Raw genomic sequence first — 27266 nt, forward strand, 5'->3', positions numbered from 1 at the left:
AAACACCTCTGTTTTCTTTCAAATATTTGGATGTGTCCACGTTGCGCTTTGGGGCGTTTCCTGTCCCGGGCGCTAGGCCTACCCACACATGTGAGGTATAATTTTTATCGGGAGACTTGGGGGAACGCTGGGTGGAAGGAAATTTGTGGCTCCTCTCAGATTCCAGAACTTTCTGCCACAGAAATGTTAGGAACATGTGTTTTTTTAGCCAACTTTTGAGGTTTGCAAAGGATTCTGGGTAACATAACCTGGTCCGAGCCCCACAGGTCACCCCATCTTGGATTCCCCTAGGTCTCTAGTTTTTAGAAATGCACAGGTTTGGTAGGTTTCCCTAGGTGCCGGCTGAGCTAGAGGCCAAAATCTACAGGTAGGCACTTTGCAAAAAACACGTCTGTTTTCTTTCAAAAATTTTGATGTGTCCACGTTGCGCTTTGGGGCGTTTCCTGTCGCGGGCGCTAGGCCTACCCACACAAGTGAGGTATAATTTTTATCTGGAGACTTGGGGGAACGCTGGGTGGAAGGAAATTTGTGGCTCCTCTCAGATTCCAGAACTTTCTGCCACAGAAATGTGAGGAACATGTGTTTTTTTAGCCAAATTTTGAGGTTTGCATAGGATTCTGGGTAACAGAACCTGGTCCGAGCCCCACAAGTCACCCCATCTTGGATTCCCGTAGGTCTCTAGTTTTCAGAAATGCACCGGTTTGGTAGGTTTCCCTAGGTGCCGGCTGAGCTAGAGGCCAAAATCTACAGGTAGGCACTTTGCAAAAAACACCTCTGTTTTCTTTCAAAAATTTGGATGTGTCCATGTTGCGCTTTGGGGCGTTTCCTGTCACGGGCGCTAGGCCTACCCACAAAAGTGAGGTATCATTTTTATCGGGAGACTTAGGGGAACGCTGGGTGGAAGGAAATTTGTGGCTCCTCTCAGATTCCAGAACTTTCTGCAACAGAAATGTGAGGAACATGTGTATTTTTTGCCAAATTTTGAGGTTTGCAAAGGATTCTGGGTAACAGAACCTGGTCCGAGCCCCACAAATCACCCCATCATGGATTCCCCTAGGTCTCTAGTTTTCAGAAATGCACAGGTTTGGAAGGTTTCCATAGGTGCCGGCTGAGCTAGAGGCCAAAATCTACAGGTAGGCACTTTGCAAAAAACACCTCTGTTTTCATTCAAAAATTTGGATGTGTCCACGTTGCGCTTTGGGGTGTTTCCTGTCGCGGGCGCTAGGCCTACCCACACAAGTGAGGTATCATTTTTATCTGGAGACTTGGGGGAACGCTGGGTGGAAGTAAATTTGTGGCTCCTCTCAGATTCCAGAACTTTCTGCCACAGAAATGTGAGGAACATGTGTTTTTTTTGCCAAATTTTGAGGTTTGCAAAGGATTCTGGGTAACATAACCTGGTCCGAGCCCCACAAGTCACCCCATCTTGGATTCCCCTAGGTCTCTAGTTTTCAGACATGCACAGGTTTGGTAGGTTTCCCTAGGTGCCGGCTGAGCTAGTGGCCAAAATCTACAGGTAGGCACTTTGCAAAAAACACCTCTGTTTTCTTTCAAATATTTGGATGTGTCCACGTTGCGCTTTGGGGCGTTTCCTGTCCCGGGCGCTAGGCCTACCCACACATGTGAGGTATAATTTTTATCGGGAGACTTGGGGGAACGCTGGGTGGAAGGAAATTTGTGGCTCCTCTCAGATTCCAGAACTTTCTGCCACAGAAATGTGAGGAACATGTGTTTTTTTAGCCAACTTTTGAGGTTTGCAAAGGATTCTGGGTAACAGAACCTGGTCCGAGCCCCACAGGTCACCCCATCTTGGATTCCCCTAGGTCTCTAGTTTTTAGAAATGCACAGGTTTGGTAGGTTTCCCTAGGTGCCGGCTGAGCTAGAGGCCAAAATCTACAGGTAGGCACTTTGCAAAAAACACGTCTGTTTTCTTTCAAAAATTTTGATGTGTCCACGTTGCGCTTTGGGGCGTTTCCTGTCGCGGGCGCTAGGCCTACCCACACAAGTGAGGTATAATTTTTATCTGGAGACTTGGGGGAACGCTGGGTGGAAGGAAATTTGTGGCTCCTCTCAGATTCCAGAACTTTCTGCCACAGAAATGTGAGGAACATGTGTTTTTTTAGCCAAATTTTGAGGTTTGCATAGGATTCTGGGTAACAGAACCTGGTCCGAGCCCCACAAGTCACCCCATCTTGGATTCCCGTAGGTCTCTAGTTTTCAGAAATGCACCGGTTTGGTAGGTTTCCCTAGGTGCCGGCTGAGCTAGAGGCCAAAATCTACAGGTAGGCACTTTGCAAAAAACACCTCTGTTTTCTTTCAAAAATTTGGATGTGTCCACGTTGCGCTTTGGGGCGTTTCCTGTCACGGGCGCTAGGCCTACCCACAAAAGTGAGGTATCATTTTTATCGGGAGTCTTAGGGGAACGCTGGGTGGAAGGAAATTTGTGGCTCCTCTCAGATTCCAGAACTTTCTGCCACAGAAATGTGAGGAACATGTGTTTTTTCAGCCAAATTTTGAGGTTTGCAAAGGATTCTGGGTAACAGAACCTGGTCCGATCCCCACAAGTCACCCTATTTTGGATTCCCCTAGGTCTCTAGTTTTCAGAAATGCAAAGGTTTGGTAGGTTTTCCTAGCTGCCGGCTGAGCTAGAGGCCAAAATCTACAGGTAGGCACTTTGCAAAATACACCTCTGTTTTCTTTCGAAAATTTGGATGTGTCCACGTTGCGCTTTGGGGCGTTTCCTTTCGCGGGCGCTAGGCCTACCCACACAAGTGAGGTATCATTTTTATCTGGAGACTTGGGGGAACGCTGGGTGGAAGTAAATTTGTGGCTCCTCTCAGATTCCAGAACTTTCTGCCACAGAAATATGAGGAACATGTGTTTTTTTTGCCAAATTTTGAGGTTTGCAAAGGATTCTGGGTAACATAACCTGGTCCGAGCCCCACAAGTCACCCCATCTTGGATTCCCCTAGGTATCTAGTTTTCAGAAATGCACAGGTTTGGTATGTTTCTCTAGGTGCCGGCTGAGATAGTGGCCAAAATCTACAGGTAGGAACTTTGCAAAAAACACCTCTGTTTTCTTTCAAATATTTGGATGTGTCCACGTTGCGCTTTGGGGTGTTTCCTGTCACGGGCGCTAGGCCTACCCACACCAGTGAGGTATAATTTTTATCTGGAGACTTGGGGGAACGCTGGGTGGAAGTAAATTTGTGGCTCCTCTCAGATTCCAGGACTTTCTGCCACTGAAATATGAGGAACATGTGTTTTTTTTCCCAAATTTTGAGGTTTGCAAAGGATTCTGGGTAACAGAACCTGGTCCGAGCCCCACAAGTCACCCCATCGTGGATTCCCCTAGGTCTCTAGTTTTCAGAAATGCACAGGTTTGGTAGGTTTCCCTAGGTGCCGGCTAAGCTAGAGGCCAAAATCTACAGGTAGGCACTTTGCAAAAAACACCTCTGTTTTCTTTCAAAAATGTGGATGTGTCCACGTTGCGCTTTGGGGCGTTTCCTGTCGCGGGCGCTAGGCCTACCCACACAAGTGAGGTATCATTTTTATCTGGAGACTTGGGGGAGCGCTGGGTGGTAGGACATTTGTGGCTCCTCTCAGATTCCAGAACTTTCTGCCACAGAAATGTGAGGAACATGTGTTTTTTTAGCCAAATTTTGAGGTTTGCATAGGATTCTGGGTAACAGAACCTGGTCCGAGCCCCACAAGTCACCCCATGTTGGATTCCCGTAGGTCTCTAGTTTTCAGAAATGCACCGGTTTGATAGGTTTCCCTAGGTGCCGGCTGAGCTAGAGGCCAAAATCTACAGGTAGGCACTTTGCAAAAAACACCTCTGTTTTCTTTAAAAAATTTGGATGTGTCCACGTTGCGCTTTGGGGCGTTTCCTGTCACGGGCGCTAGGCCTACCCACAAAAGTGAGGTATCATTTTTATCGGGAGACTTAGGGGAACGCTGGGTGGAAGGAAATTTGTGGCTCCTCTCAGATTCCAGAACTTTCTGCCACAGAAATGTGAGGAACATCTGTTTTTTTAGCCAAATTTTGAGGTTTGCAAAGGATTCTGGGTAACAGAACCTGGTCCGATCCCCACAAGTCACCCCATCTTGGATTCCCCTAGGTCTCTAGTTTTCAGAAATGCACAGGTTTGGTAGGTTTCCCTAGGTGCCGGCTGAGCTAGAGGCCAAAATCTACAGGTAGGCACTTTGCAAAAAACACCTCTGTTTTCTTTCAAAAATGTGGATGTGTCCACGTTGCGCTTTGGGGCGTTTCCTGTCGCGGGCGCTAGGCCTACCCACACAAGTGAGGTATCATTTTTATCTGGAGACTTGGGGGAACGCTGGGTGGAAGTAAATTTGTGGCTCCTCTCAGATTCCAGGACTTTCTGCCACTGAAATATGAGGAACATGTGTTTTTTTTTCCCAAATTTTGAGGTTTGCAAAGGATTCTGGGTAACATAACCTGGTCCGAGCCCCACAAGTCACCCCATCTTGGATTCCCCTAGGTATCTAGTTTTCAGAAATGCACAGGTTTGGTATGTTTCTCTAGGTGCCGGCTGAGCTAGTGGCCAAAATCTACAGGTAGGCACTTTGCAAAAAACACCTCTGTTTTCTTTCAAAAATTTGGATGTGTCCACGTTGCGCTTTGGGGCGTTTCCTGTCACGGGCGCTAGGCCTACCCACACACGTGAGGTATCATTTTTATCGGGAGACTTGGGGGAACGCTGGGTGGAAGGAAATTTGTGGCTCCTCTCAGATTCCAGAACTTTCTGCCACAGAAATGTGAGGAACATGGGGTTTTTTTGCCAAATTTTGAGGTTTGCAAAGGATTCTGGGTAACAGAACCTGGTCCGAGCCCCACAAGTCACCCCATCATGGATTCCCCTAGGTCTCTAGTTTTCAGAAATGCACAGGTTTGGTAGGTTTCCATAGGTGCCGGCTTAGCTAGAGGCCAAAATCTACAGGTAGGCACTTTGCAAAAAACACCTCTGTTTTCATTCAAAAATTTGGATGTGTCCACGGTGCGCTTTGGGGCGTTTCCTGTCGCGGGCGCTAGGCCTACCCACACAAGTGAGGTATCATTTTTATCTGGAGACTTGGGGGAACGCTGGGTGGTAGGAAATTTGTGGCTCCTCTCAGATTCCAGAACTTTCTGCCACAGAAATGTGAGGAACATGTGTTTTTTTAGCCAAATTTTGAGGTTTGCAAAGGATTCTAGGTCACAGAACCTGGTCCGAGCCCCACAAGTCACCCCATCTTGGATTCCCGTAGGTCTCTAGTTTTCAGAAATGCACCGGTTTGGTAGGTTTCCCTAGGTGCCGGCTGAGCTAGAGGCCAAAATCTACAGGTAGGCACTTTGCAAAAAACACCTCTGTTTTCTTTCAAAAATTTTGATGTGTCCACGTTGCACTTTGGGGCGTTTCCTGTCACGGGCGCTAGGCCTACCCACAAAAGTGAGGTATCATTTTTATCGGGAGACTTAGGGGAACGCTGGGTGGAAGGAAATTTGTGGCTCCTCTCAGATTCCAGAACTTTCTGCCACAGAAATGTGAGGAACATCTGTTTTTTTAGCCAAATTTTGAGGTTTGCAAAGGATTCTGGGTAACAGAACCTGGTCCGATCCCCACAAGTCACCCCATCTTGGATTCCCCTAGGTCTCTAGTTTTCAGAAATGCACAGGTTTGGTAGGTTTCCCTAGCTGCCGGCTGAGCTAGAGGCCAAAATCTACAGGTAGGCACTTTGCAAAAAACACCTCTGTTTTCTTTCAAAAATTTGGATGTGTCCACGTTGCGCTTTGGGGCGTTTCCTGTCACGGGCACTAGGCCTACCCACGCAAGTGAGGTATCATTTTTATCTGGAGACTTGGGGGAACGCTGGGTGGAAGTAAATTTGTGGCTCCTCTCAGATTCCAGAACTTTCTGCCACAGAAATATGAGGAACATGTGTTTTTTTTGCCAAATTTTGAGGTTTGCAAAGGATTCTGGGTAACATAACCTGGTCCGAGCCCCACAAGTCACCCCATCTTGGATTCCCCTAGGTATCTAGTTTTCAGAAATGCACAGGTTTGGTATGTTTCTCTAGGTGCCGGCTGAGCTAGTGGCCAAAATCTACAGGTAGGCACTTTGCAAAAAACACCTCTGTTTTCTTTCAAATATTTGGATGTGTCCACGTTGCGCTTTGGGGCGTTTCCTGTCACGGGCGCTAGGCCTACCCACACAAGTGACGTATCATTTTTATCGGGAGACTTGGGGGAACGCTGGGTGGAAGGAAATTTGTGGCTCCTCTCAGATTCCAGAACTTTCTGCCACAGAAATGTGAGGAACATGTGTTTTTTTAGCCAACTTTTGAGGTTTGCAAAGGATTCTGGGTAACAGAACCTGGTCCGAGCCCCACAAGTCACCCCATCTTGGATTCCCCTAGGTCTCTAGTTTTCAGAAATGCACAGGTTTGGTAGGTTTCCCTAGGTGCCGGCTGAGCTAGAGGCCAAAATCTACAGGTAGGCACTTTGCAAAAAACACCTCTGTTTTCTTTCAAAAATTTGGATGTGTCCACGTTGCGCTTTGGGGCATTTCCTGTCGCAGGCACTAGGTCTACCCACACAAGTGAGGTATCATTTTTATCAGGAGACTTGGGGGAACGCTGGGTGGTAGGAAATTTGTGGCTCCTCTCAGATTCCAGAACTTTCTGCCACAGAAAATTTTGAGGTTTGCAAAGGATTCTGGGTAACAGAACCTGGTCAGAGCCCCACAAATCACCCCATCTTGGATTCCCCTAGGTCTCTAGTTTTCAGAAATGCACAGGTTTGGTAGGTTTCCCTAGGTGCTGGCTAAGCTAGAGGCCAAAATCTACAGGTAGGCTCTTTGCAAAAAACACCTATGTTTTCATTCAAAAATTTGGATGTGTCCACGTTGCGCTTTGGGGCGTTTCCTGTCGCTGGCGCTAGGCCTACCCACACAAGTGAGGTATCATTTTTATCGGGAGACTTGGGGAAACACTGGGTGGAAGGAAATTTGTGGCTCCTCTCAGATTCCAGAACTTTCTGCCACAGAAATGTGAGGAACATGTGTTTTTTTAGCCAAATTTTGAGGTTTGCAAAGGATTCTGGGTAACAGAACCTGGTCCGAGCCCCACAAGTCACCCCATCTTGGATTCCCCTAGGTCTCTAGTTTTCAGAAATGCACAGGTTTGGTAGGTTTCCCTAGGTGCCGGCTAAGCTAGAGGCCAAAATCTACAGGTAGGCACTTTGCAAAAAACACCTCTGTTTTCTTAAAAAAATGTGGATGTGTCCAAGTTGCGCTTTGGGGCGTTTCCTGTCGCGGGCGCTAGGCCTACCCACACAAGTGAGGTATCATTTTTATCTGGAGACTTGGGGGAACGCTGGGTGGAAGTAAATTTGTGGCTCCTCTCAGATTCCAGAACTTTCTGCCACAGAAATGTGAGGAACATGTGTTTTTGTAGCCAAATTTTGAGGTTTGCATAGGATTCTGGGTAACAGAACCTGGTCCGAGCCCCACAAGTCACCCCATCTTGGATTCCCGTAGGTCTCTAGTTTTCAGAAATGCACCGGTTTGGTAGGTTTCCCTAGGTGCCGGCTGAGCTAGAGGCCAAAATCTACAGGTAGGCACTTTGCAAAAAACACCTCTGTTTTCTTTCAAAAATTTGGATGTGTCCACGTTGCGCTTTGGGGCGTTTCCTGTCACGGGCGCTAGGCCTACCCACAAAAGTGAGGTATCATTTTTATCGGGAGACTTAGGGGAACGCTGGGTGGAAGGAAATTTGTGGCTCCTCTCAGATTCCAGAACTTTCTGCCACAGAAATGTGAGAAACATGTGTTTTTTCAGCCAAATTTTGAGGTTTGCAAAGGATTCTGGGTAACAGAACCTGGTCCGATCCCCACAAGTCACCCTATCTTGGATTCCCCTAGGTCTCTAGTTTTCAGAAATGCAAAGGTTTGGTAGGTTTTCCTAGCTGCCGGCTGAGCTAGAGGCCAAAATCTACAGGTAGGCACTTTGCAAAATACACCTCTGTTTTCTTTTGAAAATTTGGATGTGTCCACGTTGCGCTTTGGGGCGTTTCCTTTCGCGGGCGGTAGGCCTACCCACACAAGTGAGGTATCATTTTTATCTGGAGACTTGGGGGAACGCTGGGTGGAAGTAAATTCGTGGCTCCTCTCAGATTCCAGAACTTTCTGCCACAGAAATATGAGGAACATGTGGTTTTTTTGCCAAATTTTGAGGTTTGCAAAGGATTCTGGGTAACATAACCTGGTCCGAGCCCCACAAGTCACCCCATCTTGGATTCCCCTAGGTATCTAGTTTTCAGAAATGCACAGGTTTGGTATGTTTCTCTAGGTGCCGGCTGAGATAGTGGCCAAAATCTACAGGTAGGAACTTTGCAAAAAACACCTCTGTTTTCTTTCAAATATTTGGATGTGTCCACGTTGCGCTTTGGGGCGTTTCCTGTCACGGGCGCTAGGCCTACCCACACAAGTGAGGTATAATTTTTATCGGGAGACTTGGGGGAACGCTGGGTGGAAGGAAATTTGTGGCTCCTCTCAGATTCCAGAACTTTCTGCCACAGAAATGTGAGGAACATGTGTTTTTTTAGCCAACTTTTGAGGTTTGCAAAGGATTCTGGGTAACAGAACCTGGTCCGAGCCCCACAAGTCACCCCATCTTGGATTCCCCTAGGTCTCTAGTTTTCAGAAATGCACAGTTTTGGTAGGTTTCCCTAGGTGCCGGCTGAGCTAGAGGCCAAAATCTACAGGTAGGCACTTTGCAAAAAACACCTCTGTTTTCTTTCAAAAATTTGGATGTGTCCACATTGCGCTTTGGGGCGTTTCCTGTCGCGGGCGCTAGGCCTACCCACACAAGTGAGGTATAATTTTTATCTGGAGACTTGGGGGAACGCTGGGTGGAAGTAAATTTGTGGCTCCTCTCAGATTCCAGAACTTTCTGCCACAGAAATGTGAGGAACATTTTTTTTTTTTGCCAAATTTTGAGGTTTGCAAAGGATTCTGGGTAACATAACCTGGTCCGAGCCCCACAAGTCACCCCATCTTGGATTCCCCTAGGTCTCTAGTTTTCAGAAATGCACAGGTTTGGTAGGTTTCCCTAGGTGCCGGCTGAGCTAGTGGCCAAAATCTACAGGTAGGCACTTTGCAAAAAACACCTCTGTTTTCTTTCAAATATTTGGATGTGTCCACGTTGCGCTTTGGGGCGTTTCCTGTCCCGGGCGCTAGGCCTACCCACACAAGTGAGGTATCATTTTTATCGGGAGACTTGGGGGAACGCTGGGTGGAAGGAAATTTGTGGCTCCTCTCAGATTCCAGAACTTTCTGCCACAGAAATGTGAGGATAATGTGTTTTTTTAGCCAACTTTTGAGGTTTGCAAAGGATTCTGGGTAACAGAACCTGGTCCGAGCCCCACAAGTCACCCCATCTTGGATTCCCGTAGGTCTCTAGTTTTCAGAAATGCACCGGTTTGGTATGTTTCTCTAGGTGCCGGCTGAGATAGTGGCCAAAATCTACAGGTAGGCACTTTGCAAAAAACACCTCTGTTTTCTTTCAAATATTTGGATGTGTCCACGTTGCGCTTTGGGGCGTTTCCTGTCACGGGCGCTAGGCCTACCCACACAAGTGAGGTATAATTTTTATCGGGAGACTTGGGGGAACGCTGGGTGGAAGGAAATTTGTGGCTCCTCTCAGATTCCAGAACTTTCTGCCACAGAAATGTGAGGAACATGTGTTTTTTTAGCCAACTTTTGAGGTTTGCAAAGGATTCTGGGTAACAGAACCTGGTCCGAGCCCCACAAGTCACCCCATCTTGGATTCCCCTAGGTCTCTAGTTTTCAGAAATGCACAGGTTTGGTAGGTTTCCCTAGGTGCCGTCTAAGCTAGAGGCCAAAATCTACAGGTAGGCACTTTGCAAAAAACACCTCCGTTTTCTTTAAAAAATTTGGATGTGTCCACGTTGCGCTTTGGGGCGTTTCCTGTCCCGGGCGCTAGGCCTACCCACACAAGTGAGGTATCATTTTTATCGGGAGACTTGGGGGAACGCTGGGTGGAAGGAAATTTGTGGCTCCTCTCAGATTCCAGAACTTTCTGCCACAGAAATGTGAGGAACATGTGTTTTTTTAGCAAAATTTTGAGGTTTGCATAGGATTCTGGGTAACAGAACCTGGTCCGAGCCCCACAAGTCACCCCATCTTGGATTCCCGTAGGTCTCTAGTTTTCAGAAATGCACCGGTTTGGTAGGTTTCCCTAGGTGCCGGCTGAGCTAGAGGCAAAAATCTACAGGTAGGCACTTTGCAAAAAACACCTCTGTTTTCTTTCCAAAATTTGGATGTGTCCACGTTGCGCTTTGGGGCGTTTCCTGTCACGGGCGCTAGGCCTACCCACAAAAGTGAGGTATCATTTTTATCGGGAGACTTAGGGGAACGCTGGGTGGAAGGAAATTTGTGGCTCCTCTCAGATTCCAGAACTTTCTGCCACAGAAATGTGAGGAACATGTGTTTTCTTAGCCAAATTTTGAGGTTTGCAAAGGATTCTGGGTAACCGAACCTGGTCCGATCCCCACAAGTCACCCCATCTTGGATTCCCCTAGGTCTCTAGTTTTCAGAAATGCACAGGTTTGGTAGGTTTCCCTAGCTGCCGGCTGAGCTAGAGGCCAAAATCTACAGGTAGGCACTTTGCAAAAAACACCTCTGTTTTCTTTCAAAAATTTGGATGTGTCCACGTTGCGCTTTGGGGCGTTTCCTTTCGCGGGCGCTAGGCCTACCCACACAAGTGAGGTATAATTTTTATCTGGAGACTTGGGGGAACGCTGGGTGGAAGTAAATTTGTGGCTCCTCTCAGATTCCAGAACTTTCTGCCACAGAAATAGGAGGAACATGTGTTTTTTTTGCCAAATTTTGAGGTTTGCAAAGGATTCTGGGTAACATAACCTGGTCCGAGCCCCACAAGTCACCCCATCTCGGATTCTCCTAGGTATCTAGTTTTCAGAAATGCACAGGTTTGGTATGTTTCTCTAGGTGCCGGCTGAGATAGTGGCCAAAATCTACAGGTAGGCACTTTGCAAAAAACACCTCTGTTTTCTTTCAAATATTTGGATGTGTCCACGTTGCCCTTTGGGGCGTTTCCTGTCACGGGCGCTAGGCCTACCCACACAAGTGAGGTATAATTTTTATCGGGAGACTTGGGGGAACGCTGGGTGGAAGGAAATTTGTGGCTCCTCTCAGATTCCAGAACTTTCTGCCACAGAAATGTGAGGAACATGTGTTTTTTTAGCCAACTTTTGAGGTTTGCAAAGGATTCTGGGTAACAGAACCTGGTCCGAGCCCCACAAGTCACCCCATCTTGGATTCTGCTAGGTCTCTAGTTTTCAGAAATGCACAGGTTTGGTAGGTTTCCCTAGGTGCCGGCTAAGCTAGAGGCCAAAATCTACAGGTAGGCACTTTGCAAAAAACACCTCTGTTTTCTTTCAAAAATTTGGATGTGTCCACGTTGCGCTTTGGGGCGTTTCCTGTCGCGGGCGCTAGGCCTACCCACACAAGTGAGGTATCATTTTTATCTGGAGACTTGGGGGAACGCTGGGTGGTAGGACATTTGTGGCTCCTCTCAGATTCCAGAACTTTCTGCCACAGAAATGTGAGGAACATGTGTTTTTATAGCCAAATTTTGAGTTTTGCATAGGATTCTGGGTAACAGGACCTGGTCCGAGCCCCACAAGTCACCCCATCTTGGATTCCCGTAGGTCTCTAGTTTTCAGAAATGCACCGGTTTGGTAGGATTCCCTAGGTGCCGGCTGAGCTAGAGGCCAAAATCTACAGGTAGGCACTTTGCAAAAAACACCTCTGTTTTCTTTCAAAAATTTAGATGTGTCCACGTTGCGCTTTGGGGCGTTTCCTGTCACGGGCGCTAGGCCTACCCACAAAAGTGAGGTATCATTTTTATCGGGAGACTTAGGGGAACGCTGGGTGGAAGAAATTTGTGGCTCCTCTCAGATTCCAGAACTTTCTGCCACAGAAATGTGAGGAACATCTGTTTTTGTAGCCAAATTTTGAGGTTTGCAAAGATTCTGGGTAACAGAACCTGGTCCGATCCCCACAAGTCACCCCATCTTGGATTCCCCTAGGTCTCTAGTTTTCAGAAATGCACAGGTTTGGTAGGTTTCCCTAGGTGCCGGCTGAGCTAGAGGCCAAAATCTACAGGTAGGCACTTTGCAAAAAACACCTCTGTTTTCTTTCAAAAATTTGGATGTGTCCACGTTGCGCTTTGGGGCGTTTCCTGTCGCGGGCGCTAGGCCTACCCACACAAGTGAGGTATCATTTTTATCTGGAGACTTGGGGGAACGCTGGGTGGAAGTAAATTTGTGGCTCCTCTCAGATTCCAGAACTTTCTGCCACTGAAATATGAGGAACATGTGTTTTTTTTGCCAAATTTTGAGGTTTGCAAAGGATTCTGGGTAACAGAACCTGGTCCGAGCCCCACAAGTCACCCCATCTTGGATTCCCCTAGGTATCTAGTTTTCAGAAATGCACAGGTTTGGTATGTTTCTCTAGGTGCCGGCTGAGCTAGTGGCCAAAATCTACAGGTAGGCACTTTGCAAAAAACACCTCTGTTTTCTTTCAAATATTTGGATGTGTCCACGTTGCGCTTTGGGGCGTTTCCTGTCACGGGCGCTAGGCCTACCCACACAAGTGAGGTATCATTTTTATCGGGAGACTTGGGGGAACGCTGGGTGAAAGGAAATTTGTGGCTCCTCTCAGATTCCAGAACTTTCTGCCACAGAAATGTGAGGAACATGTGTTTTTTTAGCCAAATTTTGAGGTTTGCAAAGGATTCTGGGTAACATAACCTGGTCCGAGCCCCACAAGTCACCCCATCTTGAATTCCCCTAGGTATCTAGTTTTCAGAAATGCACAGGTTTGGTATGTTTCTCTAGGTGGCGGCTGAGCTAGTGGCCAAAATCTACAGGTAGGCACTTTGCAAAAAACACCTCTGTTTTCTTTCAAATATTTGGATGTGTCCACGTTGCGCTTTGGGGCGTTTCCTGTCACGGGCGCTAGGCCTACCCACACAAGTGAGGTATCATTTTTATCGGGAGACTTGGGGGAACGCTGGGTGGAAGGAAATATGTGGCTCCTCTCAGATTCCAGAACTTTCTGCCACAGAAATGTGAGGAACATGTGTTTTTTTAGCCAACTTTTGAGGTTTGCAAAGGATTCTGGGTAACAGAACCTGGTCCGAGCTCCACAAGTCACCCCACCTTGGATTCCCCTAGGTCTCTAGTTTTCAGAAATGCACAGGTTTGGTAGGTTTCCCTAGGTGCCGGCTAAGCTAGAGGCCAAAATCTACAGGTAGGCACTTTGCAAAAAACACCTCTGTTTTCTTTCAAAAATTTGGATGTGTCCACGTTGCGCTTTGGGGCGTTTCCTGTCGCGGGCGCTAGGCCTACCCACACAAGTGAGGTATCATTTTTATCGGGAGACTTGGGGGAACGCTGGGTGGTAGGACTTTTGTGGCTCCTCTCAGATTCCAGAACTTTCTGCCACAGAAATGTGAGGAACATGTGTTTTTTTAGCCAAATTTTGAGGTTTGCATAGGATTCTGGGTAACAGAACCTGATCCGAGCCCCACAAGTCACCCCATCTTGGACTCCCGTAGGTCTCTAGTTTTCAGAAATGCACCGGTTTGGTAGGTTTCCCTAGGTGCCGGCTGAGCTAGAGGCCAAAATCTACAGGTAGGCACTTTGTAAAAAACACCTCTGTTTTCTTTCCAAAATTTGGATGTGTCCACGTTGCGCTTTGGGGCGTTTCCTGTCACGGGCGCTAGGCCTACCCACAAAAGTGAGGTATCATTTTTATCGGGAGACTTAGGGGAACGCTGGGTGGAAGGAAATTTGTGGCTCCTCTCAGATTCCAGAACTTTCTGCCACAGAAATGTGAGGAACATCTGTTTTTTTAGCCAAATTTTGAGGTTTGCAAAGGATTCTGGGTAACAGAACCTGGTCCGATCCCCACAAGTCACCCCATCTTGGATTCCCCTAGGTCTCTAGTTTTCAGAAATGCACAGGTTTGGTAGGTTTTCCTAGGTGCCGGCTGAGCTAGAGGCCAAAATCTACAGGTAGGCACTTTGCAAAAAACACCTCTGTTTTCTTTCCAAAATTTGGATGTGTCCACGTTGCGCTTTGGGGCGTTTCCTGTCACGGGCGCTAGGCCTACCCACACAAGTGAGGTATCATTTTTATCTGGAGACTTGGGGGAACGCTGGGTGGAAGTAAATTTGTGGCTCCTCTCAGATTCCAGAACTTTCTGCAACAGAAATATGAGGAACATGTGTTTTTTTTTGCCAAATTTTGAGGTTTGCAAAGGATTCTGGGTAACATAACCTGGTCCGAGCCCCAAAAGTCACCCCATCTTGGATTCCCCTAGGTATCTAGTTTTCAGAAATGCACAGGTTTGGTATGTTTCTCTAGGTGCTGGCTGAGCTAGTGGCCAAAATCTACAGGTAGCCACTTTGCAAAAAACACCTCTGTTTTCTTTCAAATATTTGGATGTGTCCACGTTGCGCTTTGGGGCGTTTCCTGTCACGGGCGCTAGGCCAACCCATACAAGTGAGGTATCATTTTTATCGGGAGACTTGGGGGAACGCTGGGTGGAAGGAAATTTGTGGCTCCTCTCAGATTCCAGAACTTTCTGCCACAGAAATGTGAGGAACATGTGTTTTTTAGCCAACTTTTGAGGTTTGCAAAGGATTCTGGGTAACAGAACCTGATCCGAGCCCCACAAGTCACCCCATCATGGATTCCCCTAGGTCTCTAGTTTTCAGAAATGCACAGGTTTGGTAGGTTTCCCTAGGTGCCGGCTGAGCTAGAGGCCAAAATCTACAGGTAGGCACTTTGCAAAAAACACCTCTGTTTTCTTTCAAAAATTTGGATGTGTCCACGTTGCGCTTTGGGGCATTTCCTGTCGCGGGCACTAGGCCTACCCACACAAGTGAGGTATAATTTTTATCAGGAGACTTGGGGGAACGCTGGGTGGTAGGAAATTTTTCTCTCCTCTCAGATTCCAGAACTTTCTGCCACAGAAATGTGAGGAACATGTGTTTTTTTAGTGAAAATTTTGAGGTTTGCAAAGGATTCTGGGTAACAGAACCTGGTCAGAGCCCCACAAATCACCCCATCTTGGATTCCCCTACGTCTCTAGTTTTCAGAAATGCACAGGTTTGGTAGGTTACCCTAGGTGCTGGCTAAGCTAGAGGCCAAAATCTACAGGTAGGCACTTTGCAAAAAACACCTATGTTTTCTTTCAAAAATTTGGATGTGTCCACGTTGCGCTTTGGGGCGTTTCCTGTCGCGGGCGCTAGGCCTACCCACACAAGTGAGGTATCATTTTTATCGGGAGACTTGGGGAAACACTGGGTGGAAGGAAATTTGTGGCTCCTCTCAGATTCCAGAACTTTCTGCCACAGAAATGTGAGGAACATGTGTTTTTTTTGCCAAATTTTGAGGTTTGCAAAGGATTCTGGGTAACAGAACCTGGTCCGAGCCCCACAAGTCACCCCATCTTGGATTCCCCTAGGTCTCTAGTTTTCAGAAATGCACAGGTTTGGTAGGTTTCCCTAGGTGCCGGCTAAGCTAGAGGCCAAAATCTACAGGTAGGCACTTTGCAAAAAACACCTCTGTTTTCTTTCAAAAATTTGGATGTGTCCACGTTGCGCTTTGGGGCGTTTCCTGTCGCGAGCGCTAGGCCTACCCACACAAGTGAGGTATCATTTTTATCTGGAGACTTGGGGGAACGCTGGGTGGGAGTAAATTTGTGGCTCCTCTCAGATTCCAGAACTTTCTGCCACAGAAATGTGAGGAACATGTGTTTTTTTTGCCAAATTTTGAGGTTTGCAAAGGATTCTGGGTAACATAACCTGGTCCGAGCCCCACAAGTCACCCCATCTTGGATTCCCCTAGGTCTCTAGTTTACAGAAATGCACAGGTTTGGTAGGTTTCCCTAGGTGCCGGCTGAGCTAGTGGCCAAAATCTACAGGTAGGCACTTTGCAAAAAACACCTCTGTTTTCTTTCAAATATTTGGATGTGTCCACGTTGCGCTTTGGGGCGTTTCCTGTCCCGGGCGCTAGGCCTACCCACACAAGTGAGGTATCATTTTTATCGGGAGACTTGGGGGAACGCTGGGTGGAAGGAAATTTGTGGCTCCTCTCAGATTCCAGAACTTTCTGCCACAGAAATGTGAGGATAATGTGTTTTTTTAGCCAACTTTTGAGGTTTGCAAAGGATTCTGGGTAACAGAACCTGGTCCGAGCCCCACAAGTCACCCCATCTTGGATTCCCGTAGGTCTCTAGTTTTCAGAAATGCACCGGTTTGGTATGTTTCTCTAGGTGCCGGCTGAGATAGTGGCCAAAATCTACAGGTAGGCACTTTGCAAAAAACACCTCTGTTTTCTTTCAAATATTTGGATGTGTCCACGTTGCGCTTTGGGGCGTTTCCTGTCACGGGCGCTAGGCCTACCCACACAAGTGAGGTATAATTTTTATCGGGAGACTTGGGGGAACGCTGGGTGGAAGGAAATTTGTGGCTCCTCTCAGATTCCAGAACTTTCTGCCACAGAAATGTGAGGAACATGTGTTTTTTTAGCCAACTTTTGAGGTTTGCAAAGGATTCTGGGTAACAGAACCTGGTCCGAGCCCCACAAGTCACCCCATCTTGGATTCCCCTAGGTCTCTAGTTTTCAGAAATGCACAGGTTTGGTAGGTTTCCCTAGGTGCCGGCTAAGCTAGAGGCCAAAATCTACAGGTAGGCACTTTGCAAAAAACACCTCCGTTTTCTTTAAAAAATTTGGATGTGTCCACGTTGCGCTTTGGGGCGTTTCCTGTCGCGGGCGCTAGGCCTACCCACACAAGTGAGGTATCATTTTTATCTGGAGACTTGGGGGAACGCTGGGTGGTAGGACTTTTGTGGCTCCTCTCAGATTCCAGAACTTTCTGCCACAGAAATGTGAGGAACATGTGTTTTTTTAGCCAAATTTTGAGGTTTGCATAGGATTCTGGGTAACAGAACCTGGTACGAGCCCCACAAGTCACCCCATCTTGGATTCCCGTAGGTCTCTAGTTTTCAGAAATGCACCGGTTTGGTAGGTTTCCCTAGGTGCCGGCTGAGCTAGAGGCAAAAATCTACAGGTAGGCACTTTGCAAAAAACACCTCTGTTTTCTTTCCAAAATTTGGATGTGTCCACGTTGCGCTTTGGGGCGTTTCCTGTCACGGGCGCTAGGCCTACCCACAAAAGTGAGGTATCATTTTTATCGGGAGATTTAGGGGAACGCTGGGTGGAAGGAAATTTGTGGCTCCTCTCAGATTCCAGAACTTTCTGCCACAGAAATGTGAGGAACATGTGTTTTCTTAGCCAAATTTTGAGGTTTGCAAAGGATTCTGGGTAACCGAACCTGGTCCGATCCCCACAAGTCACCCCATCTTGGATTCCCCTAGGTCTCTAGTTTTCAGAAATGCACAGGTTTGGTAGGTTTCCCTAGCTGCCGGCTGAGCTAGAGGCCAAAATCTACAGGTAGGCACTTTGCAAAAAACACCTCTGTTTTCTTTCAAAAATTTGGATGTGTCCACGTTGTGCTTTGGGGCGTTTCCTTTCGCGGGCGCTAGGCCTACCCACACAAGTGAGGTATAATTTTTATCTGGAGACTTGGGGGAACGCTGGGTGGAAGTAAATTTGTGGCTCCTCTCAGATTCCAGAACTTTCTGCCACAGAAATATGAGGAACATGTGTTTTTTTTGCCAAATTTTGAGGTTTGCAAAGGATTCTGGGTAACATAACCTGGTCCGAGCCCCACAAGTCACCCCATCTCGGATTCCCCTAGGTATCTAGTTTTCAGAAATGCTCAGGTTTGGTATGTTTCTCTAGGTGCCGGCTGAGATAGTGGCCAAAATCTACAGGTAGGCACTTTGCAAAAAACACCTCTGTTTTCTTTCAAATATTTGGATGTGTCCACGTTGCGCTTTGGGGCGTTTCCTGTCACGGGCGCTAGGCCTACCCACACAAGTGAGGTATAATTTTTATCGGGAGACTTGGGGGAACGCTGGGTGGAAGGAAATTTGTGGCTCCTCTCAGATTCCAGAACTTTCTGCCACAGAAATGTGAGGAACATGTGTTTTTTAAGCCAACTTTTGAGGTTTGCAAAGGATTCTGGGTAACAGAACCTGGTCCGAGCCCCACAAGTCACCCCATCTTGGATTCTGCTAGGTCTCTAGTTTTCAGAAATGCACAGGTTTGGTAGGTTTCTCTAGGTGCCGGCTAAGCTAGAGGCCAAAATCTACAGGTAGGCACTTTGCAAAAAACACCTCTGTTTTCTTTCAAAAATTTGGATGTGTCCACGTTGCGCTTTGGGGCGTTTCCTGTCGCGGGCGCTAGGCCTACCCACACAAGTGAGGTATCATTTTTATCTGGAGACTTGGGGGAACGCTGGGTGGTAGGACATTTGTGGCTCCTCTCAGATTCCAGAACTTTCTGCCACAGAAATGTGAGGAACATGTGTTTTTATAGCCAAATTTTGAGTTTTGCATAGGATTCTGGGTAACAGAACCTGGTCCGAGCCCCACAAGTCACCCCATCTTGGATTCCCGTAGGTCTCTAGTTTTCAGAAATGCACCGGTTTGGTAGGATTCCCTAGGTGCCGGCTGAGCTAGAGGCCAAAATCTACAGGTAGGCACTTTGCAAAAAACACCTCTGTTTTCTTTCAAAAATTTAGATGTGTCCACGTTGCGCTTTGGGGCGTTTCCTGTCACGGGCGCTAGGCCTACCCACAAAAGTGAGGTATCATTTTTATCGGGAGACTTAGGGGAACGCTGGGTGGAAGAAATTTGTGGCTCCTCTCAGATTCCAGAACTTTCTGCCACAGAAATGTGAGGAACATCTGTTTTTGTAGCCAAATTTTGAGGTTTGCAAAGGATTCTGGGTAACAGAACCTGGTCCGATCCCCACAAGTCACCCCATCTTGGATTCCCCTAGGTCTCTAGTTTTCAGAAATGCACAGGTTTTGTAGGTTTCCCTAGGTGCCGGCTGAGCTAGAGGCCAAAATCTACAGGTAGGCACTTTGCAAAAAACATCTCTGTTTTCTTTCAAAAATTTGGATGTGTCCACGTTGCGCTTTGGGGCGTTTCCTGTCACGGGCGCTAGGCCTACCCACACAAGTGAGGTATCATTTTTATCAGGAGACTTGGGGGAACGCTGGGTGGAAGTAAATTTGTGGCTCCTCTCAGATTCCAGAACTTTCTGCCACTGAAATATGAGGAACATGTGTTTTTTTTGCCAAATTTTGAGGTTTGCAAAGGATTCTGGGTAACATAACCTGGTCCGAGCCCCACAAGTCACCCCATCTTGGATTCCCCTAGGTATCTAGTTTTCAGAAATGCACAGGTTTGGTATGTTTCTCTAGGTGCCGGCTGAGCTAGTGGCCAAAATCTACAGGTAGGCACTTTGCAAAAAACACCTCTGTTTTCTTTCAAATATTTGGATGTGTCCACGTTGCGCTTTGGGGCGTTTCCTGTCACGGGCGCTAGGCCTACCCACACAAGTGAGGTATCATTTTTATCGGGAGACTTGGGGGAACGCTGGGTGGAAGGAAATATGTGGCTCCTCTCAGATTCCAGAACTTTCTGCCACAGAAATGTGAGGAACATGTGTTTTTTTAGCCAACTTTTGAGGTTTGCAAAGGATTCTGGGTAACAGAACCTGGTCCGAGCTCCACAAGTCACCCCATCTTGGATTCCCCTAGGTCTCTAGTTTTCAGAAATGCACAGGTTTGGTAGGTTTCCCTAGGTGCCGGCTAAGCTAGAGGCCAAAATCTACAGGTAGGCACTTTGCAAAAAACACCTCTGTTTTCTTTCAAAAATTTGGATGTGTCCACGTTGCGCTTTGGGGCGTTTCCTGTCGCGGGCGCTAGGCCTACCCACACAAGTGAGGTATCATTTTTATCGGGAGACTTGGGGGAACGCTGGGTGGTAGGACTTTTGTGGCTCCTCTCAGATTCCAGAACTTTCTGCCACAGAAATGTGAGGAACATGTGTTTTTTTAGCCAAATTTTGAGGTTTGCATAGGATTCTGGGTAACAGAACCTGATCCGAGCCCCACAAGTCACCCCATCTTGGATTCCCGTAGGTCTCTAGTTTTCAGAAATGCACCGGTTTGGTAGGTTTCCCTAGGTGCCGGCTGAGCTAGAGGCCAAAATCTACAGGTAGGCACTTTGCAAAAAACACCTCTGTTTTCTTTCCAAAATTTGGATGTGTCCACGTTGCGCTTTGGGGCGTTTCCTGTCACGGGCGCTAGGCCTACCCACAAAAGTGAGGTATCATTTTTATCGGGAGACTTAGGGGAACGCTGGGTGGAAGGAAATTTGTGGCTCCTCTCAGATTCCAGAACTTTCTGCCACAGAAATGTGAGGAACATCTGTTTTTTTAGCCAAATTTTGAGGTTTGCAAAGGATTCTGGGTAACAGAACCTGGTCCGATCCCCACAAGTCACCCCATCTTGGATTCCCCTAGGTCTCTAGTTTTCAGAAATGCACAGGTTTGGTAGGTTTCACCAGGTGCCGGCTGAGCTAGAGGCCAAAATCTACAGGTAGGCACTTTGCAAAAAACACCTCTGTTTTCTTTCAAAAATTTGGATGTGTCCACGTTGCGCTTTGGGGCGTTTCCTGTCACGGGCGCTAGGCCTACCCACACAAGTGAGGTATCATTTTTATCTGGAGACTTGGGGGAACGCTGGGTGGAAGTAAATTTGTGGCTCCTCTCAGATTCCAGAACTTTCTGCAACAGAAATATGAGGAACATGTGTTTTTTTTTGCCAAATTTTGAGGTTTGCAAAGGATTCTGGGTAACATAACCTGGTCCGAGCCCCACAAGTCACCCCATCTTGGATTCCCCTAGGTATCTAGTTTTCAGAAATGCACAGGTTTGGTATGTTTCTCTAGGTGCCGGCTGAGCTAGTGGCCAAAATCTACAGGTAGCCACTTTGCAAAAAACACCTCTGTTTTCTTTCAAATATTTGGATGTGTCCACGTTGCGCTTTGGGGCGTTTCCTGTCACGGGCGCTAGGCCAACCCACACAAGTGAGGTATCATTTTTATCGGGAGACTTGGGGGAACGCTGGGTGGAAGGAAATTTGTGGCTCCTCTCAGATTCCAGAACTTTCTGCCACAGAAATGTGAGGAACATATGTTTTTTAGCCAACTTTTGAGGTTTGCAAAGGATTCTGGGTAACAGAACCTGGTCCGAGCCCCACAAGTCACCCCATCTTGGATTCCCCTAGGTCTCTAGTTTTCAGAAATGCACAGGTTTGGTAGGTTTCCCTAGGTGCCGGCTGAGCTAGAGGCCAAAATCTACAGGTAGGCACTTTGCAAAAAACACCTCTGTTTTCTTTCAAAAATTTGGATGTGTCCACGTTGCGCTTTGGGGCATTTCCTGTCGCGGGCACTAGGCCTACCCACACAAGTGAGGTATCATTTTTATCAGGAGACTTGGGGGAACGCTGGGTGGTAGGAAATTTGTCTCTCCTCTCAGATTCCAGAACTTTCTGCCACAGAAATGTGAGGAACATGTGTTTTTTTAGTGAAAATTTTGAGGTTTGCAAAGGATTCTGGGTAACAGAACCTGGTCAGAGCCCCACAAATCACCCCATCTTGGATTCCCCTACGTCTCTAGTTTTCAGAAATGCACAGGTTTGGTAGGTTTCCCTAGGTGCTGGCTAAGCTAGAGGCCAAAATCTACAGGTAGGCACTTTGCAAAAAACACCTATGTTTTCTTTCAAAAATTTGGATGTGTCCACGTTGCGCTTTGGGGCGTTTCCTGTCGCGGGCGCTAGGCCTACCCACACAAGTGAGGTATCATTTTTATCGGGAGACTTGGGGAAACACTGGGTGGAAGGAAATTTGTGGCTCCTCTCAGATTCCAGAACTTTCTGCCACAGAAATGTGAGGAACATGTGTTTTTTTAGCCAAATTTTGAGGTTTGCAAAGGATTCTGGGTAACAGAACCTGGTCCGAGCCCCACAAGTCACCCCATCTTGGATTCCCCTAGGTCTCTAGTTTTCAGAAATGCACAGGTTTGGTAGGTTTCCCTAGGTGCCGGCTAAGCTAGAGGCCAAAATCTACAGGTAGGCACTTTGCAAAAAACACCTCTGTTTTCTTTCAAAAATTTGGATGTGTCCACGTTGCGCTTTGGGGCGTTTCCTGTCGCGAGCGCTAGGCCTACCCACACAAGTGAGGTATCATTTTTATCTGGAGACTTGGGGGAACGCTGGGTGGGAGTAAATTTGTGGCTCCTCTCAGATTCCAGAACTTTCTGCCACAGAAATGTGAGGAACATGTGTTTTTTTAGCCAAATTTTGAGGTTTGCAAAGGATTCTGGGTAACAGAACCTGGTCCGAGCCCCACAAGTCACCCCATCTTGGATTCCCGTAGGTCTCTAGTTTTCAGAAATGCACCGGTTTGGTAGGTTTCCCTAGGTGCCGGCTGAGCTAGAGGCCAAAATCTACAGGTAGGCAGTTTGCAAAAAACACCTCTGTTTTCTTTCAAAAATTTGGATGTGTCCATGTTGCGCTTTGGGGCGTTTCCTGTCACGGGCGCTAGGCCTACCCACAAAAGTGAGGTATCATTTTTATCGGAAGACTTAGGGGAACGCTGCGTGGAAGGAAATTTGTGGCTCCTCTCAGATTCCAGAACTTTCTGCCACAGAAATGTGAGGAACATGTGTTTTTTTTGCCAAATTTTGAGGTTTGCAAAGGATTCTGGGTAACAGAACCTGGTCCGAGACCCACAAGTCACCCCATCATGGATTCCCCTAGGTCTCTAGTTTTCAGAAATGCACAGGTTTGGTAGGTTTCCCTAGGTGCTGGCTAAGCTAGAGGCCAAAATCTACAGGTAGGCACTTAGCAAAAAACACCTATGTTTTCTTTCAAAAATTTGGATGTGTCCACGTTGCGCTTTGGGGCGTTTCCTGTCGCGGGCGCTAGGCCTACCCACACAAGTGAGGTATCATTTTTATCGGGAGACTTGGGGAAACACTGGGTGGAAGGAAATATGTGGCTCCTCTCAGATTCCAGAACTTTCTGCCACAGAAATGTGAGGAACATGTGTTTTTTTAGCCAAATTTTGAGGTTTGCAAAGGATTCTGGGTAACAGAATCTGGTCCGAGCCCCACAAGTCACCTCCATCTTGGATTCCCCTAGGTCTCTAGTTTTCAGAAATGCACAGGTTTGGTAGGTTTCCCTAGGTGCCGGCTAAGCTAGAGGCCAAAATCTACAGGTAGGCACTTTGCAAAAAACACCTCTGTTTTCTTTCAAAAATGTGGATGTGTCCACGTTGCGCTTTGGGGCGTTTCCTGTCGCGGGCGCTAGGCCTACCCACACAAGTGAGGTATCATTTTTATCTGGAGACTTGGGGGAACGCTGGGTGGGAGTAAATTTGTGGCTCCTCTCAGATTCCAGAACTTTCTGCCACAGAAATGTGAGGAACATGTGTTTTTTTAGCCACATTTTGAGGTTTGCAAAGGATTCTGGGTAACAGAACCTGGTCCGAGCCCCACAAGTCACCCCATCTTGGATTCCCGTAGGTCTCTAGTTTTCAGAAATGCACCGGTTTGGTAGGTTTCCCTAGGTGCCGGCTGAGCTAGAGGCCAAAATCTACAGGTAGGCAGTTTGCAAAAAACACCTCTGTTTTCTTTCAAAAATTTGGATGTGTCCATGTTGCGCTTTGGGGCGTTTCCTGTCACGGGCGCTAGGCCTACCCACAAAAGTGAGGTATCATTTTTATCGGAAGACTTAGGGGAACGCTGGGTGGAAGGAAATTTGTGGCTCCTCTCAGATTCCAGAACTTTCTGCCACAGAAATGTGAGGAACATGTGTTTTTTTAGCCAAATTTTGAGGTTTGCAAAGGATTCTGGGTAACAGAACCTGGTCCGAGACCCACAAGTCACCCCATCATGGATTCCCCTAGGTCTCTAGTTTTCAGAAATGCACAGGTTTGGTAGGTTTCCCTAGGTGCTGGCTAAGCTAGAGGCCAAAATCTACAGGTAGGCACTTTGCAAAAAACACCTATGTTTTCTTTCAAAAATTTGGATGTGTCCACGTTGCGCTTTGGGGCGTTTCCTGTCGCGGGCGCTAGGCCTACCCACACAAGTGAGGTATCATTTTTATCGGGAGACTTGGGGAAACACTGGGTGGAAGGAAATTTGTGGCTCCTCTCAGATTCCAGAACTTTCTGCCACAGAAATGTGAGGAACATGTGTTTTTTTAGCCAAATTTTGAGGTTTGCAAAGGACTCTGGGTAACAGAACCTGGTCCGAGCCCCACAAGTCACCCCATCTTGGATTCCCCTAGGTCTCTAGTTTTCAGAAATGCACAGGTTTGGTAGGTTTCCCTAGGTGCCGGCTAAGCTAGAGGCCAAAATCTACAGGTAGGCACTTTGCAAAAAACACCTCTGTTTTCTTTCAAAAATTTGGATGTGTCTACGTTGCGCTTTGGGGTGTTTCCTGTTGCGGGCGCTAGGCCTACCCACACAAGTGAGGTATCATTTTTATCTGGAGACTTGGGGGAACGCTGGGTGGAAGTAAATTTGTGGCTCCTCTCAGATTCCAGAAATTTCTGCCACAGAAATGTGAGGAACATGTGTTTTTTTAGCCAAATTTTGAGGTTTGCAAAGGATTCTGGGTAACAGAACCTGGTCCGAGCCCCACAAGTCACCCCATCTTGGATTCCCGTAGGTCTCTAGTTTTCAGAAATGCACCGGTTTGGTAGGTTTCCCTAGGTGCCGGCTGAGCTAGAGGCCAAAATCTACAGGTAGGCACTTTGCAAAAAACACCTCTGTTTTCTTTCAAAAATTTGGATGTGTCCATGTTGCGCTTTGGGGCGTTTCCTGTCACGGGCGCTAGGCCTACCCACAAAAGTGAGGTATCATTTTTATCGGGAGACTTAGGGGAACGCTGGGTGGAAGGAAATTTGTGGCTCCTCTCAGATTCCAGAACTTTCTGCAACAGAAATGTGAGGAACATGTGTATTTTTTGCCAAATTTTGAGGTTTGCAAAGGATTCTGGGTAACAGAACCTGGTCCGAGCCCCACAAATCACCCCATCATGGATTCCCCTAGGTCTCTAGTTTTCAGAAATGCACAGGTTTGGAAGGTTTCCATAGGTGCCGGCTGAGCTAGAGGCCAAAATCTACAGGTAGGCACTTTGCAAAAAACACCTCTGTTTTCATTCAAAAATTTGGATGTGTCCACGTTGCGCTTTGGGGTGTTTCCTGTCGCGGGCGCTAGGCCTACCCACACAAGTGAGGTATCATTTTTATCTGGAGACTTGGGGGAACGCTGGGTGGAAGTAAATTTGTGGCTCCTCTCAGATTCCAGAACTTTCTGCCACAGAAATGTGAGGAACATGTGTTTTTTTTTGCCAAATTTTGAGGTTTGCAAAGGATTCTGGGTAACATAACCTGGTCCGAGCCCCACAAGTCACCCCATCTTGGATTCCCCTAGGTCTCTAGTTTTCAGACATGCACAGGTTTGGTAGGTTTCCCTAGGTGCCGGCTGAGCTAGTGGCCAAAATCTACAGGTAGGCACTTTGCAAAAAACACCTCTGTTTTCTTTCAAATATTTGGATGTGTCCACGTTGCGCTTTGGGGCGTTTCCTGTCCCGGGCGCTAGGCCTACCCACACATGTGAGGTATAATTTTTATCGGGAGACTTGGGGGAACGCTGGGTGGAAGGAAATTTGTGGCTCCTCTCAGATTCCAGAACTTTCTGCCACAGAAATGTGAGGAACATGTGTTTTTTTAGCCAACTTTTGAGGTTTGCAAAGGATTCTGGGTAACAGAACCTGGTCCGAGCCCCACAGGTCACCCCATCTTGGATTCCCCTAGGTCTCTAGTTTTCAGAAATGCACAGGTTTGGTAGGTTTCCCTAGGTGCCTGCTGAGCTAGAGGCCAAAATCTACAGGTAGGCACTTTGCAAAAAACACGTCTGTTTTCTTTCAAAAATTTTGATGTGTCCACGTTGCGCTTTGGGGCGTTTCCTGTCGCGGGCGCTAGGCCTACCCACACAAGTGAGGTATAATTTTTATCTGGAGACTTGGGGGAACGCTGGGTGGAAGGAAATTTGTGGCTCCTCTCAGATTCCAGAACTTTCTGCCACAGAAATGTGAGGAACATGTGTTTTTTTAGCCAAATTTTGAGGTTTGCATAGGATTCTGGGAAACAGAACCTGGTCCGAGCCCCACAAGTCACCCCATCTTGGATTCCCGTAGGTCTCTAGTTTTCAGAAATGCACCGGTTTGGTAGGTTTCCCTAGGTGCCGGCTGAGCTAGAGGCCAAAATCTACAGGTAGGCACTTTGCAAAAAACACCTCTGTTTTCTTTCAAAAATTTGGATATGTCCACGTTGCGCTTTGGGGCGTTTCCTGTCACGGGCGCTAGGCCTACCCACAAAAGTGAGGTATCATTTTTATCGGGAGACTTAGGGGAACGCTGGGTGGAAGGAAATTTGTGGCTCCTCTCAGATTCCAGAACTTTCTGCCACAGAAATGTGAGGAACATGTGTTTTTTCAGCCAAATTTTGAGGTTTGCAAAGGATTCTGGGTAACAGAACCTGGTCCGATCCCCACAAGTCACCCTATTTTGGATTCCCCTAGGTCTCTAGTTTTCAGAAATGCAAAGGTTTGGTAGGTTTTCCTAGCTGCCGGCTGAGCTAGAGGCCAAAATCTACAGGTAGGCACTTTGCAAAATACACCTCTGTTTTCTTTCGAAAATTTGGATGTGTCCACGTTGCGCTTTGGGGCGTTTCCTTTCGCGGGCGCTAGGCCTACCCACACAAGTGAGGTATCATTTTTATCTGGAGACTTGGGGGAACGCTGGGTGGAAGTAAATTTGTGGCTCCTCTCAGATTCCAGAACTTTCTGCCACAGAAATATGAGGAACATGTGTTTTTTTTCCCAAATTTTGAGGTTTGCAAAGGATTCGGGGTAACATAACCTGGTCCGAGCCCCACAAGTCACCCCATCTTGGATTCCCCTAGGTATCTAGTTTTCAGAAATGCACAGGTTTGGTATGTTTCTCTAGGTGCCGGCTGAGATAGTGGCCAAAATCTACAGGTAGGAACTTTGCAAAAAACACCTCTGTTTTCTTTCAAATATTTGGATGTGTCCACGTTGCGCTTTGGGGCGTTTCCTGTCACGGGCGCTAGGCCTACCCACACCAGTGAGGTAT

The sequence above is a fragment of the Pleurodeles waltl genome, chromosome 2_2 (assembly GCF_031143425.1).
Source record: "Pleurodeles waltl isolate 20211129_DDA chromosome 2_2, aPleWal1.hap1.20221129, whole genome shotgun sequence".
In the NCBI taxonomy this organism is placed as follows: Eukaryota; Metazoa; Chordata; class Amphibia; order Caudata; family Salamandridae; genus Pleurodeles; species Pleurodeles waltl.